Genomic DNA, 12,963 nt, shown 5'->3' on the forward strand with positions numbered 1-12,963 from the left:
ATTTTGACAGAACGGTTAAGAGAATATAATGGGTTGTTACAGTTGGTACACTTACTTTCAGATCAAATAAACTACTAAAATATGTTAAAACAATGGGACATTCAAGTTCCCATGACAGCATTGTACAATATTCCAGTACCTTTATGATTCTGTGACCCTCCTTCCCATGTTACATATAAAGAAAAACAGTCCTACTTCAAAACATTTGCCATTGTCTCTTTTCATTCATGGCCATGATATTGGTTTCATCACAGTCCCTCCACAAAACAGTCAAGAAGCGCCACTACTTTCTTTTGTTATAGTCCGGGTTTCGATTGGGCTCTCTGTTGATTTTACTGATGGGGATAATCCCTGATTATCACGCGCGTGGTGGAAGGTGTTAACAGTTACGTGCATAAAATTATCGTAAGCAGAAATTCTCCCAGAATGCATTCTGATTATTGTCTGCGCATGCGTCTGAAAGGTCAAAGTTTATTTACATCTACCGTCTTCTGAGAGAGATCACGTCGAGTGATCACGTGAGTGACGTTATGTACAAGTTTGGAGACGATTTCATCAATTTTGACGACTCTCATGTTGATTTGAACTTCATTTTGGAAGATGAAAATCAATGACAGAGAGTTGGGCGCCCAGGCATGGGGAGGTTGTGTCATCAAAACATCACTACACTTGTAGGGTTTCTAGATTTGAAAGGTCGACAAAATCAAAACATTGGGTTCGGCAGTAACATGCATCTATAAGAAAGAACAGATTCTGTAATGAACATGATTGGCTACTTTTGAGAAGACTGAGCGATCGATAGGGATGCACTTGACACCTCTGAACGATCGATAAAGGAGAGAAAAAAGCTGGAAAAAATAGTGCACCATTACCATAACGCCAACTCGCAATGTGTCGACGCACGGCCGATGGGAGCACTTTGCAAAAACAAGGTCATCGTAAGTGTTCCCTGATTTTGTGTATTGAATTTTGTTTAAAACGATTAAAATTTCAAATCGAACTCTCAAAGTTTGGAACTGAGGAATTATCATGTTAAATCGATATCAAAAGGGAGTTAAGGAGGACATTTCAGGATTTTCCTATGTAATGCAGATAAGACTCGTTGATCCCAAGCAATTCCATTTTGTTTTCAGTTTAAAAAATAAACGCGGCAAAAACGACTAGTTTTCTTGTCGAATTAGTTTTCAAAATAAGAACACAACACAATTCCCTATTTTTTCGAAGTCTTTGCCTTGTTAGGAGGTGCATGACTTACTTTTTTGATGAAAGGCGAAAAAACAAACGGAAGAATAAAATTCACAGTGTTTCCGAAATGCATGGCGTCGGTCAAGATCACGTCATGGCTGAACTCAGCCATAAAATACTATCCAAGATTTCTCGATAGTGACCTAGATCTTTAAGAAACTGTTTTGCTCATCTTCTCACGTAGACACGAAAGTCTTCAAATACATGTGAAATAGTGCAGAAAGATGAAAATAAATAAAGTACATTGACTGACTGGATACCGGAGTGGGACCGTATCACAAGACGCCGCTGAAGCAAGACGCTAACATGCCTATGACGTCATTCGCTTCCTGCGTCCACCACAACGCGGACTGTTGCAACTGTGTAGATGATTAGCACCTTTGAACAAAAGCGCTTCTTGACTGTTTTGTGGAGGGACCGTGGTGACACTGACAGTGAGAGTCCAGTTCGTCCTTGAATCTGTCAAAAGTTTTACCTACTTTGGTTGAATCAAAATTTGACCTGCAACTACTCAGTTTGATATAAAACCCATTATATCGAAGGAAACTTTCACAAACAGAGTCATAATACAAGGGAAAAGGAGAAAAACTGAGGTTTTCTGAAAGGTCACAATCTAGATTATCTCATCATGTGATGTCATGCATGAAGACCCCTCAAGTACACAATTATGGTTCAAAAGAAACCACCTATGGTGGTCCAATAGGTACAACCATATGTTAAAAGGTTGGTGCCTTCCAATTTAAATGGCATTCAGCTTGACTGTCAGTTTTAAATTAAATTTTATTAAGAGTCAAGGCAAAGGGAAATTGTCAACAGTAACGTCAGTAAGGGGCCATCAATAATAAAAGCTTACACACGACAAACGTAATTCTTTCATTGGGGGCGAGGGGTAAAAGCTCATTTCGTTTTGTGTGCATCAAAATCACATAAGGATTTTCGTCTATTGTTTTCTGAACCATGACCACTTGCGCTTGCGGGAAAATGCAGAGCTGAATTTACTGCAGGATTGTGGAGTTAAAAAGAGTTCAAACATGAATTACAATAGAAACACTCGCAATTTTATTTTTGAATTGAAATTGATACACTTTTCTGTATAGAGCTGTGCAGTGCAGTGACACGTGCAGTACGCGCTGCAGTCAACCAACATTTTGAGCATACGTCACACACATGTGAGAGCGAAACCATGCTTCAAAGCATAGCTATGAGTTCAAAGAAAAAAATGTACAACTGTGGGGACAAACTACCCTGTTTTGGAACTCAAGTTCCAAGTACAAGTTGCCAGATCTTCTCAAAACATCCAGGTGACTATAAACGATTTGTTGATGCATACTGGTACAACCATGGTCAAGGGAGAGCAAAGGCAAAAGTTTTGAGGGAAGCCCAAGATGCATGGAAAATGACATACAAAAATGACGCGCAAAGTGGAGGTTTATTAATTAATGTGCACTTCCGGTATTTTTTCATGGGCATGCAGATCAGAGAGGCGTGTGTGGGTTTGTCAGAAACGGCATCATAATACGAAATTGATTTTGCAAATTTCGTTTTGAGGGGGGAGGAAGGAGATTTCCAAGTAAAACGAAAGAGTTACCTTTCTTATGCGCCAGCTTTTATGATCGACGGCCCCTAAGCATATCCAATTTCAAATCATCACATTTGAGAACTGCAATTTTGCACGGTCACTTAACATCAAAGCAACAATCCAAAGTAGGAGAATTATTAAAATTATCCATTTGGATTATTTCAAAGTGCTATAACTTATATAAGAAATGATGCGATTCTGAATGATTTTATTATTTTTGCAGATTCCACCAATTTAATGATGTAGAAGTGATCATCACCAGACATTTCTTGATGATATCAAAATATCACATAAAAATATTTCTGGGCTAAAATGTTATCATAATCATTAAAACAATGGTTCAGACAGTAGGAAATTAAATGAACATATATTATTGTGTCTTGTTTTACAGGATTTGGGTTTGGCCCAACCCTTTTTGTCTCAAGAAAAATACTTAATGCTTAAGATGCTATTGAGCCTGCTTGATCACAACTAGACACAACACCAGGGCCTTAAAGCCCTGCACGAAATGGACCAGGATCCGGATTAATGCCAAGTTTGGGTGGGCGTTTGGGGGCATGGCTCTGCATAATGAGTCTGTTGGTAACGGTTGCTATCGTTTACATTTTCTGCGTAATCTGTTTGCTCTCAAATCACGCTCGGACTATAGGTACAGCCTTCGCAATATGCGAAAGAAAAAATAAAGAATGAAAAAATATCAATTTCATCAAACAGGAGCTTGCTGAGTTGATCGACTAAAGTTTTTGCTGCGTTGATTTACTGAAGTTTTGGGGTCATGTCTTACAAGCTTTGTTTAATTCTCATAACAGAAGTCCAAACGTTACTGGGGCAACCAGTATGTCAAAACCTTACCAACCCTCCTAACATGACATGTCATTGCCATGTATGAGAACAAGTGTACATGTACAAACCACACGGCCGTTTTCAGGGCTAGCATTTATATCAAAAGCGACTGAAGCGTACCGGTACTTTCGGCAGTAGATTTGAGGGGGGCTGTTCAAAAAAAGTGGCTCTCTTTGACTGACTGTAATTAAATTGATCATGGAGGCTACTGCCATGCTTTGATGTTTAGTTGTTTTCGATGTCATTGTCAATGCAAACTATGGACTCTGCCTACAGTTTTGTGTAATACAGTATAAGCTTACGCACTTTTCGCAAGAATACATCGTACCGGGACTGACTCATCTCTTGCTAAGTCACACTTTCACGATGTCATTGCATCATAAACGTTGTTAGTAAAATAGTTTATGACAACCACGAAGTTTTCATCCTGTGTGCACGCCAATATACATGTAACTCTAAGCATACACATGGTTTGTTTACATCGTAATTGTTCTCGTATGCACAACAAATGTTTGATCAGTTTACACCTCTGCGCGTCACTGAGAATGATAGACAATTGTTTGAATCATGGAACGACTGTTCCCTAGGGGTCATTTCCTTTGTGACGAAAGCAATTTTTCCCCTAATCGTTGTAATTTTAAAATGCTTTGTGAAACTTTGCAGATGCCTGTATGGCCTACGTGTTTACGAAACAGTAATATGTTTATGGTATGCCAATAATGTTTGTTTCAGAATCGCTTCGGCTGATTTTCTCGGAGTGGTCTACCTTGCTGTTGCCAGTTGTCACTCAAGCGCCATTATGAATTTTCGATGAGTTAGGGGTCTTTTATACCCCGCACCGGGGTTTAAACACCACAATAATTGTACCTACCCTGCCACTATGCAACTAAATGCTTTCTTCTGCATAGAAGTTTTATTTATGTTACTCAAAAAATTTGGTCATGACTCAAAGACTGCATAAATTTGCCACATGAGGAGCTTGTAGCTTATGATAAGCTGTCATACTGTGAACACTGACTGAATGCTGCAGAAATATTCTGTATATGTAGTAAATTTACACTTCACATTACTACCAGATTTTTAAAATTGCCACCTAATTTTATTTCTGGTGGTAAAAGTTTACCACCAGAAATAAAAATTATTTGTATCCCTTAAATGTCAAAAAGTACACAGATAATTAATGCAATAAAACCTGAACAAATATTTCTTTAATGTAAAAACTATCGTGAACAATATACAAAACATCTTGATTGTAAAATTATGGTAGGAACTCTGGGAATGCTGAGAAAGCTGTTGCCACACTTGAGATCATAAACTGTCTAAAGTTGCTCAAAGTGGCTAATGAGTTGGCTAATTATTTTGATCAATTAGGGGAGCCCTGCAGTTTATGCACATACCAGGGGGTACTGAAAGTTTCACATAGGCACAAGGTGGCACAACAGCAGTGGCCTTTATATACTGATTTGCCAATTGAACACCAAGTATACCGGGGTAGTACCAGGTCATGACGACACACTATGACACCGTACTGTGTTATTTTATTGAAATACATTACCGTACATGTCCCGCAAAAATTTTATTTGTTCCTCATTTAAACGCCAAAGTCCCCAACAAAAGGGGGATTATGGTAAGACTATGCAGATGTGAAAAAGCCACGCTACGGGTAAGACGCACTCGATTTGCTCCGAGATTTCCAGAAATTCGACGGACGTGGTGAACGGCGTTAATTTCCGTCCAATCTCATACATGACACCTGTGAATGTATAGCAACTGCCTTTATATCGAAAAAACGTTGAAAAACACTGTTATTTAATACAGAGAACGCATATTTTCACAAAGCGTGGGTCCAGAATGTCCATTTGACCTCTGTTCTAAATGTTAATGTATGCTGCCAATCATTGATTACTCAAATTCAAATTGCGGCCTGGGCGATTTTGATCCCTACGGACCACAACTAACAAAGCGTACTGACTTATCACTAAAATCACCGTCTATGTACCTAAACATACGCATACACAGCCACATACAACGTACACGATAAGACACATGTAATGAAGACGCAAGAAACAGCATTTTCTTTTTGGAGTGAATTTCAGTCACCAATTTCTTCTTAATGGGCGCTACAGTGTCTAACATCTCCGTAACAGTGTCGCAATAAAATGTAGATATGGCTTCAACGTCAAAATCTAGTGGGTAGGTGGACAACTTGGTAGAGATTTCATCTTGAAAGACGTCAATGTTAACAGTTCGGAAATCGCGGCGCGAAATACTCACTTTTTTGGGAGCAGGGCATCGAAGATTCAGATCAAACCGTATGAGACTATGATCAGAATTCATAAAGTTTGATACATCCACCGAGTGAACAAGCTCATCTGTCGAATATGTAATTAGGAGATCTAGAACGTGGTCCTTGTTATGTGTTGGTGTGAGAATATGTTGATGTAACCCCATCGAGTGCAACAGGTTCATAAACTTGACAGTGTCGGGTGAGTTCAGTTCATCAAGGTGAATGTAAAAATCGCCAGCGATGACAAGATGGCCGGGCGACGGTACAGCGGACTCAAGTAGAGTGGAAAATTCAACAAGAAACTCGTTGACGGTAGAATTATTCTTCTGCGATTTCGGTGGGCGGTAGATGGTAATAACACGTAAAGACTTGCTAGATGATTTAAACATGATGTCCAAACACTCAAAAGATTGGTATGAACTGGCTCGTTTCTCTGTAACACATAGATTAGAATGGGCAATTACAGCGACGCCACCTCCTCTACGTTTAGAGCGACACTGGTGGTGAATAGAATATTCGCTTATGGCCGAGTTAAATTCAGCGATTGCAGGGTCAGCTTGATTCTTGAGCCATGTTTCGGTGAGAACAAAAATGTCCAAATCATCCTTAATCAGGGTTGTTGCAATGGCACCGATTTTTCCAGTTACTGAACGAGCATTCCGAACGGCAGCATTGAGTCATAATTTTTGCAAACAAGTCGACAACTTTGGGATTTTCAATAGGACTGGAATTCGTCTCTCCACAGCTGGTTGAATAGTACGATGTGTAATGAGACTTTGAATAGCTTTGGGCTCACCATATGCACGATCATGACAATCTACCTGGAAAAGTGCACTTGGTCGAAAAGTTTTCTTCGGGCATCTTTGGGCTCGCTCAGTCGTTATGATGGTAGGAATATTGTGTACTGGTTTCGGATGTTTCAGTCCAGCTTTTCGCCCCCGGGGTTTGAAAGGACGTAAGAAAGTATTGCATATAGTGATGAACAAAGACTATGACGTAATAGTGTAGCTCGGCTCGCTGCCATGTTGAACCGGGAAACTGCGTCGCAACTGGTGTAAGAAATCTCAATTTACAGTCTCTGGAAACGATGAAATAAGTCTTCTTCTGGACAGAACGGTAACAGGATACTTAAAACCACAGGATGAAACAAATTAGCGTAAAACCACAATGAAAAAATACTGTCAAGGACAGTGTGCTCACATTCGGTTTGAATTGGTCCATTCGAGAAATATTTAAACCAGGAAAAACAAGAATGACAAGAGCAAATAAGGTCTCCAACTTAGGTACTGGAGGTCATCTTTAGGAACATGCATATCAACTTCTATAGCAATGGGACAAGCAGATCCTGAATACATAAGCAAATGTCAACAACAAAAAATATACAGAGAAGGTTTGATAAAAAGAAAAAGTGGGAGTAGGTAAAAAAATGTACAAGGGATCTGGTAAAAAAGTAATGCTTCCTCATCAATCTTCTAGACCCTACCCCCTCCTGAATATCAAATGTTCCATCTCTTGGTATTACATAATGCCAGATGACAGGAAATGTATTTACAACCTTGGGGAGTTTTAAGTTAATGCCATGAGTGTTATCATTCTAATGTAAACAGCACTTAATTTAGTTACAGATGGTGAAATGCCTTCCACTGTGGGCGGTGATTACAACATCTGGAATTATCTTGGATCCAAATTTCTCATCAGTTCTTGTATGTCTTACAAAGAAAAGTTGCAAAAATTGGTCCGCAATGAAAAAATTCACCTCAGCTTTGTTTTCTGGATCAAATGTTCCTACAAATTGATACCAAATATGACAAAATTATGTTCACAGCATTCAAAACTGTCTCACAACATATCCTGGGTTGGTGTAGGTCATTTAAGGTCACAAACTGAGAAAATTACCTAAAATATACAAATTTGGGGGTTTTCCAACACTTTGAGCAGAAAATTTATCTAATAAACATCCCTCGGGACTTTATACCAAATTACAAAGCTATCAAACAAGTAATTTTGAGAACAAGTTTTCTTGACCAAAAATGACAGTATTGTCTTAAAAATACAAATTTGTATATTTCAGGACAATTTCCACATATCTAACTATTGTCATCTCTGTATGTCTGTGTACCAAATATAAAAGCTGTCTGTCCAGGGGTTTTAAAAAGAAAATACTGTTTAAGATTTTTTGACCAAAAATGACAAAATTGCTCCAAAATAGTAATTTTCCCAATTTTGTCATAATTTCAACAAATTAGAAGAGTAACACCCTCGCAAAGATCTAACCTAAATTTGAGAGCGATTGGGCTGGCGGTTTCAGAGAAGAACAATTTTTACTGAAAATGAGAAAAATCACCAAAAAATTCAGTAAAAATACAAAAATTAAGGATACCTTCACAATATTCATAAAACTGTATAAGGTTCACCTAAGGTACTTGCACACAAATTTTCAAAGCAATCAAAACAGCGGTTCTTGAGATATTAGTTCTTGACCATTTTCATATTTTGTAAGCTCATTTGCATAATTTTGGCAGTGCAGATTTCATTTGAACAAAATCCAATGTATAGCCCAGGATGCATCCACACACCTAATACCAAGCTGGAATGTGCAGCGGTTTGCGTGTTTTTGATGTTGACGGACATACTGTACGTACGTACATACATACATATATACATACACACACACATACATACAGACGCCATCGACTTCAGCTTATACGATAAACTCAAATTGGTATAACCAAATGTGAGCTAAAAATATTAAAAATCGCTGAAAACCCGAGAGCAGATAAAAGGGACAGCCGATCAACAGCGCCATCAACATGTATTTGTACAAACTTGACTGAAGTCATCCTGAGAAACATGAATATTAACTTTTAGAGCGATCAGACAAGCAATTTCAGAGAACAAGATATTTTGATTAAAAATTGGAAAAAATACCCTAAAAATACAATTATGCAAATTTCACCCAAATTTGTGCACACATAATTTAGAATACCTAAAGGAATCTGCATACTAACTGTGCTCTCCCTGGCCTTTCAAAATTGTTAGTAAATTTACGAATTTGGTTCAAAAAATATTAGTAAGCTTAAATTATGTAATGTTGAGCCCGCAAATTTTCAACAAGCACTTCTGGTACTCAATGAATGATATTAAGCTGATAGAAATGATGAATGATTTCATGAGAGACAAAGGCAAATGAAAAATTCCTTTTTAGCTTTTTTGACAATTAACACCCATATTTTGATACGCATTTTCAAAAGATCCATTGCATAACACAGTACATCATGGGTCATAAATGCTTGTAACATTGAAATTTCTTCCTTGTCTCAATAAAGTGTGTCATTTTGGTCAACCGGCCCATAAATGTTATTTAATTAATCAATTTTATTATTATTTTATTTCTCAGTGGTTGATGATTATATATATTAACATGGGGCCCGGGGGCACCGACGTCCTTTGTACCTCCTTACTGTTTATTAATTGCCATAAATGTGAAATTTGGCAAAAAGTCAAATTGTTTTGACATAAATGAAAGTTATTTGAACTGGTTGGTTACCGCTCCAGCATAAGTTCAAGTGTGGATTCTAAGTATCAACAACCTTGATATGAACCATTGACTAAAAAACATTTGCTTGTTATTACACTCACCACACTTGTACTTAGTATTTGGAGTGTACACCTATCTACAATACAATGATAAAAAGTTTGGACTCTGTAGGTCAACAGTGCACCTTTAATGTATTATATGCCGTTCATACACAGGCCATTGAAACGTCTCTGAAACGGTTCTGGGCCAATACTGACACAGAAAGTTATGTGTGGACACTCCGAAGTGGTTCTGAAGCGTTTCAGATTTGAGACGGTTTAGTCGGCCCGACCAGAGCCGTTGTAGGGATTAACTCTATCCGCAAATCGCTGTGTGGACAGACTGAGCCGCTTCAGAAGCGTTTCAAACGCCCTCACGCAACAGGTATTTGTAACATAAAACAAACAACAACCAATATACAATATTCACTTTCGCCATGGCTGCCGAACACAGTACTACATCTCGCGGTATACTGGTCCAACGAAGAGATAAGCTTGCTACCAAAAACCCTATCAATTCGACCAGAAAAAATTCATTACGATTTGAAAAAACGTCGAATTAATAGGAAATTAAAACTGCCGAAATAATTAGTGGTCGAATTTATTTGGAACGACGAGGATGAAATTTAAGCGAGACATGTTTGCCATGTTGAGACTGCTTCAAAGCATGGACTGTGAAATTTTGTGAGGTCGACAAATTTCGTAACAAAAAAACCTCAAACGCACGTTGGTGTCACATCAAAATCAAAGTGGCCGCGATTACAGACGGAACAATCTGTGACACTGCCACCGGCCGCTCGACGGACGACACATAAGTTGACATCGTGTGCCAGCCCTTGGAAATATATTGTAACTCCTTGACAGGCAGATGAGATAGTCTTATAGTGTTTGATGCATTGAAAGTTTGTAAAAATAAACATAGGGCCAAAGTCCCTGAAGCTACTATAGACATGGATACAAAATTAAGTATTTCCTGACTGAATGAAATTATCTCACTTAGGTCATCCTAGGGACTTGTAAACCAAATATTAAAGCTGTCTGACCAGCGGTTTTGAAAGAACAAGCAACTCAACAGTTGACAGAGCTCTGCTGTGTTATTTAGAGTCTAGAGAATAACCTTTTGTGACACATGTATTAATGAAGAAGGTGGATATCTGTGATTCAGATTGTAAGTGAGTTCTGTTGAATAAGTTGAGACTGTACGTACTCAGAGAAAGCACACTGAAGAGACAAATGTTTGAAACTTAAGAAGTTCAAGGTCATCAAAAGCATTATAAGGAATAATGTAACTTTCATTGCACTGTTTACACAGATTGCATAATTGCTATAAATAGCACATGAGGAATCTTACAGCCAAGCTTTACCATAAAAACCCTATCACTTTGACCACTCTTTTAATTGACCACTCTATTTTTTTCCTCAAAAAGTAATTTTATTTTATCCTTACCAAGTCAATCATAAATGGAAATTAGAACTTTCTCTATCTCTATCTCTATCTCTATTGACTATTTTGAGCAATTTCTTTTAGACAACATACACGGCACAATAAATGACGGTTCAGAATATGTCAAAGTTGGGATTCAGGAAAGTTGCCTTTACATGTTTTAATCCTCCAAGATGGTAAGCATTTCACTATGAACTGTCAAAAAAAGTTGAACTTTCTGATAATTCTACACTAAAATTATTTTGGCTTTGATGATTTCCTAATTCAATTATTTAAAATCATATTAATTATTTTTTTCTGGGTGAATTGATAGGGTTTATACAGTACAAGAATTACATACAATGTAAGTTTTGACCAAAAATGACAAAAAAATTCCTTAAAAATACACATTTGCATATTTCATCACAATATGAACAAATCTAAATTGGGTTATCCCTAAGGACCTGTATACCAAATAACAAAGCTGTCTGACCAGCGGTTATGAAGGAGAAGATTTTTTACCAAAAACACCTTTTTTGGCATTAATTTGCCTATTTTCAACAATATCAAAAAATTAAAAAAAATAGTTTCTCAAAATCATATTTTTCATCTACACAACAAATATCAAATCAGTAAGTACTGCGGTTCTCAAGATATTTGAGTGGACGGACGCCTCACAAACGGACATACATACATACATACATACATACATACATACAGACTGACGACGGACGCCAGACGGATACCCATCCCAATAGCTTCTATAGACTATAGTCTATAGTAGCTAATAAAACATAGGGCCAAAGTCCCTGAAGCTACTATAGATATGGATACAAAATTAAGTATTTCCTGACTGTATGAAATTATCTCACTAAGGTCATCCTAGGGACATGTAAACCAAACAGTAAAGCTGTCTGACCAGCGGTTTTGAAAAAATAAGCGACTCAACAGCTGACAGAGCTCTGCTCTGTTATGTAGAGAATAACCTTTTGTGACACATGTATTGATGAAGAAGGTGGATATCTTTGATAGCTCATTTCAGGATGGCCTGACCAAAAATGGAAAGAAATTCCGTAAAAATACAGATTTGCATATTTCATCAGACTATATTAGTCTATAATAGCAAATAAACGAGAGTTAATTACATTCTAATTAAAGTAAACAAGACTTGCTTCAATCAAGATTTACGTCATAATAAAACAGCATATCTGTCAGGTTATAAAGAATCTTCAGCTGGTTATCTATATCTGTATTTTCATCCTATTAACCAAGCACATTTTAACTTTCAAATTAACATTGTAAGTAAGTTCTGTTGAATAAGTTGAGACTGTACGTACTCAGAGAAAGCACACTGAAGAGACAAATGTTTGTAACTTAAGAAGTTCAAGGTCATCAAAAGCATTATAAGGAATCATGTTACACTTTCATTGCACTGTTTACACAGATTGCATAATTGCTATAAATAGCACATGAGGAATCTTACAGTCCAGCTTTACCATAAAAACCCTATCACTTTGACCACTCTTTTAATTGACCACTCTATTTTTCCGGTCAAAAAGTAATCTTATTTTATCCTTACCAAGTCAACCATAAATGGAAATTAGAACTTTCTCTATCTCTATTTATTTGACCACCCTATCATGACAAACTATTATGAGCAATTTCTTTTAGATAACATAAATGGTGGTTCAGAATATATCAAAGTTGGGATTCAGGAAAGTAGCCTTTACATGTTTTCATCCTTAAAGATGGTAAGCACTTCACTATGAACTGTAAAAAAAGTTGAACGTTCTGATAATTCCACACTAAAATTATTTTGGCTTTGATGATTTCCTAATTAATTTAATCATTTAAAATCATATTAATTATTTTTTTCTGGGTGAATTGATAGGGTTTATACAGTACAAGAATTACATACAATGTAAGTCAAATTTTGACCAAAAATGACAAAAAAATTCCTTAAAAATACACATTTGCATATTTCATCACAATTTGAACAAATCTAAGTTG

The 12,963-nt window shown here is 37.1% G+C and overlaps 1 protein-coding gene across 4 annotated transcripts in view; it reads right to left on the bottom strand.

The window, feature by feature from the left end:
* Positions 1-12,963, bottom strand: part of LOC139127976 (tyrosine-protein phosphatase non-receptor type 12-like) — a 338,072-nt gene that overhangs the window by 209,935 nt on the left and 115,174 nt on the right. The window lies entirely within an intron of this gene.

Source organism: Ptychodera flava, unplaced genomic scaffold (genome assembly GCF_041260155.1).
Source record: "Ptychodera flava strain L36383 unplaced genomic scaffold, AS_Pfla_20210202 Scaffold_40__1_contigs__length_1388640_pilon, whole genome shotgun sequence".
NCBI classification, from domain to species: domain Eukaryota; kingdom Metazoa; phylum Hemichordata; class Enteropneusta; family Ptychoderidae; genus Ptychodera; species Ptychodera flava.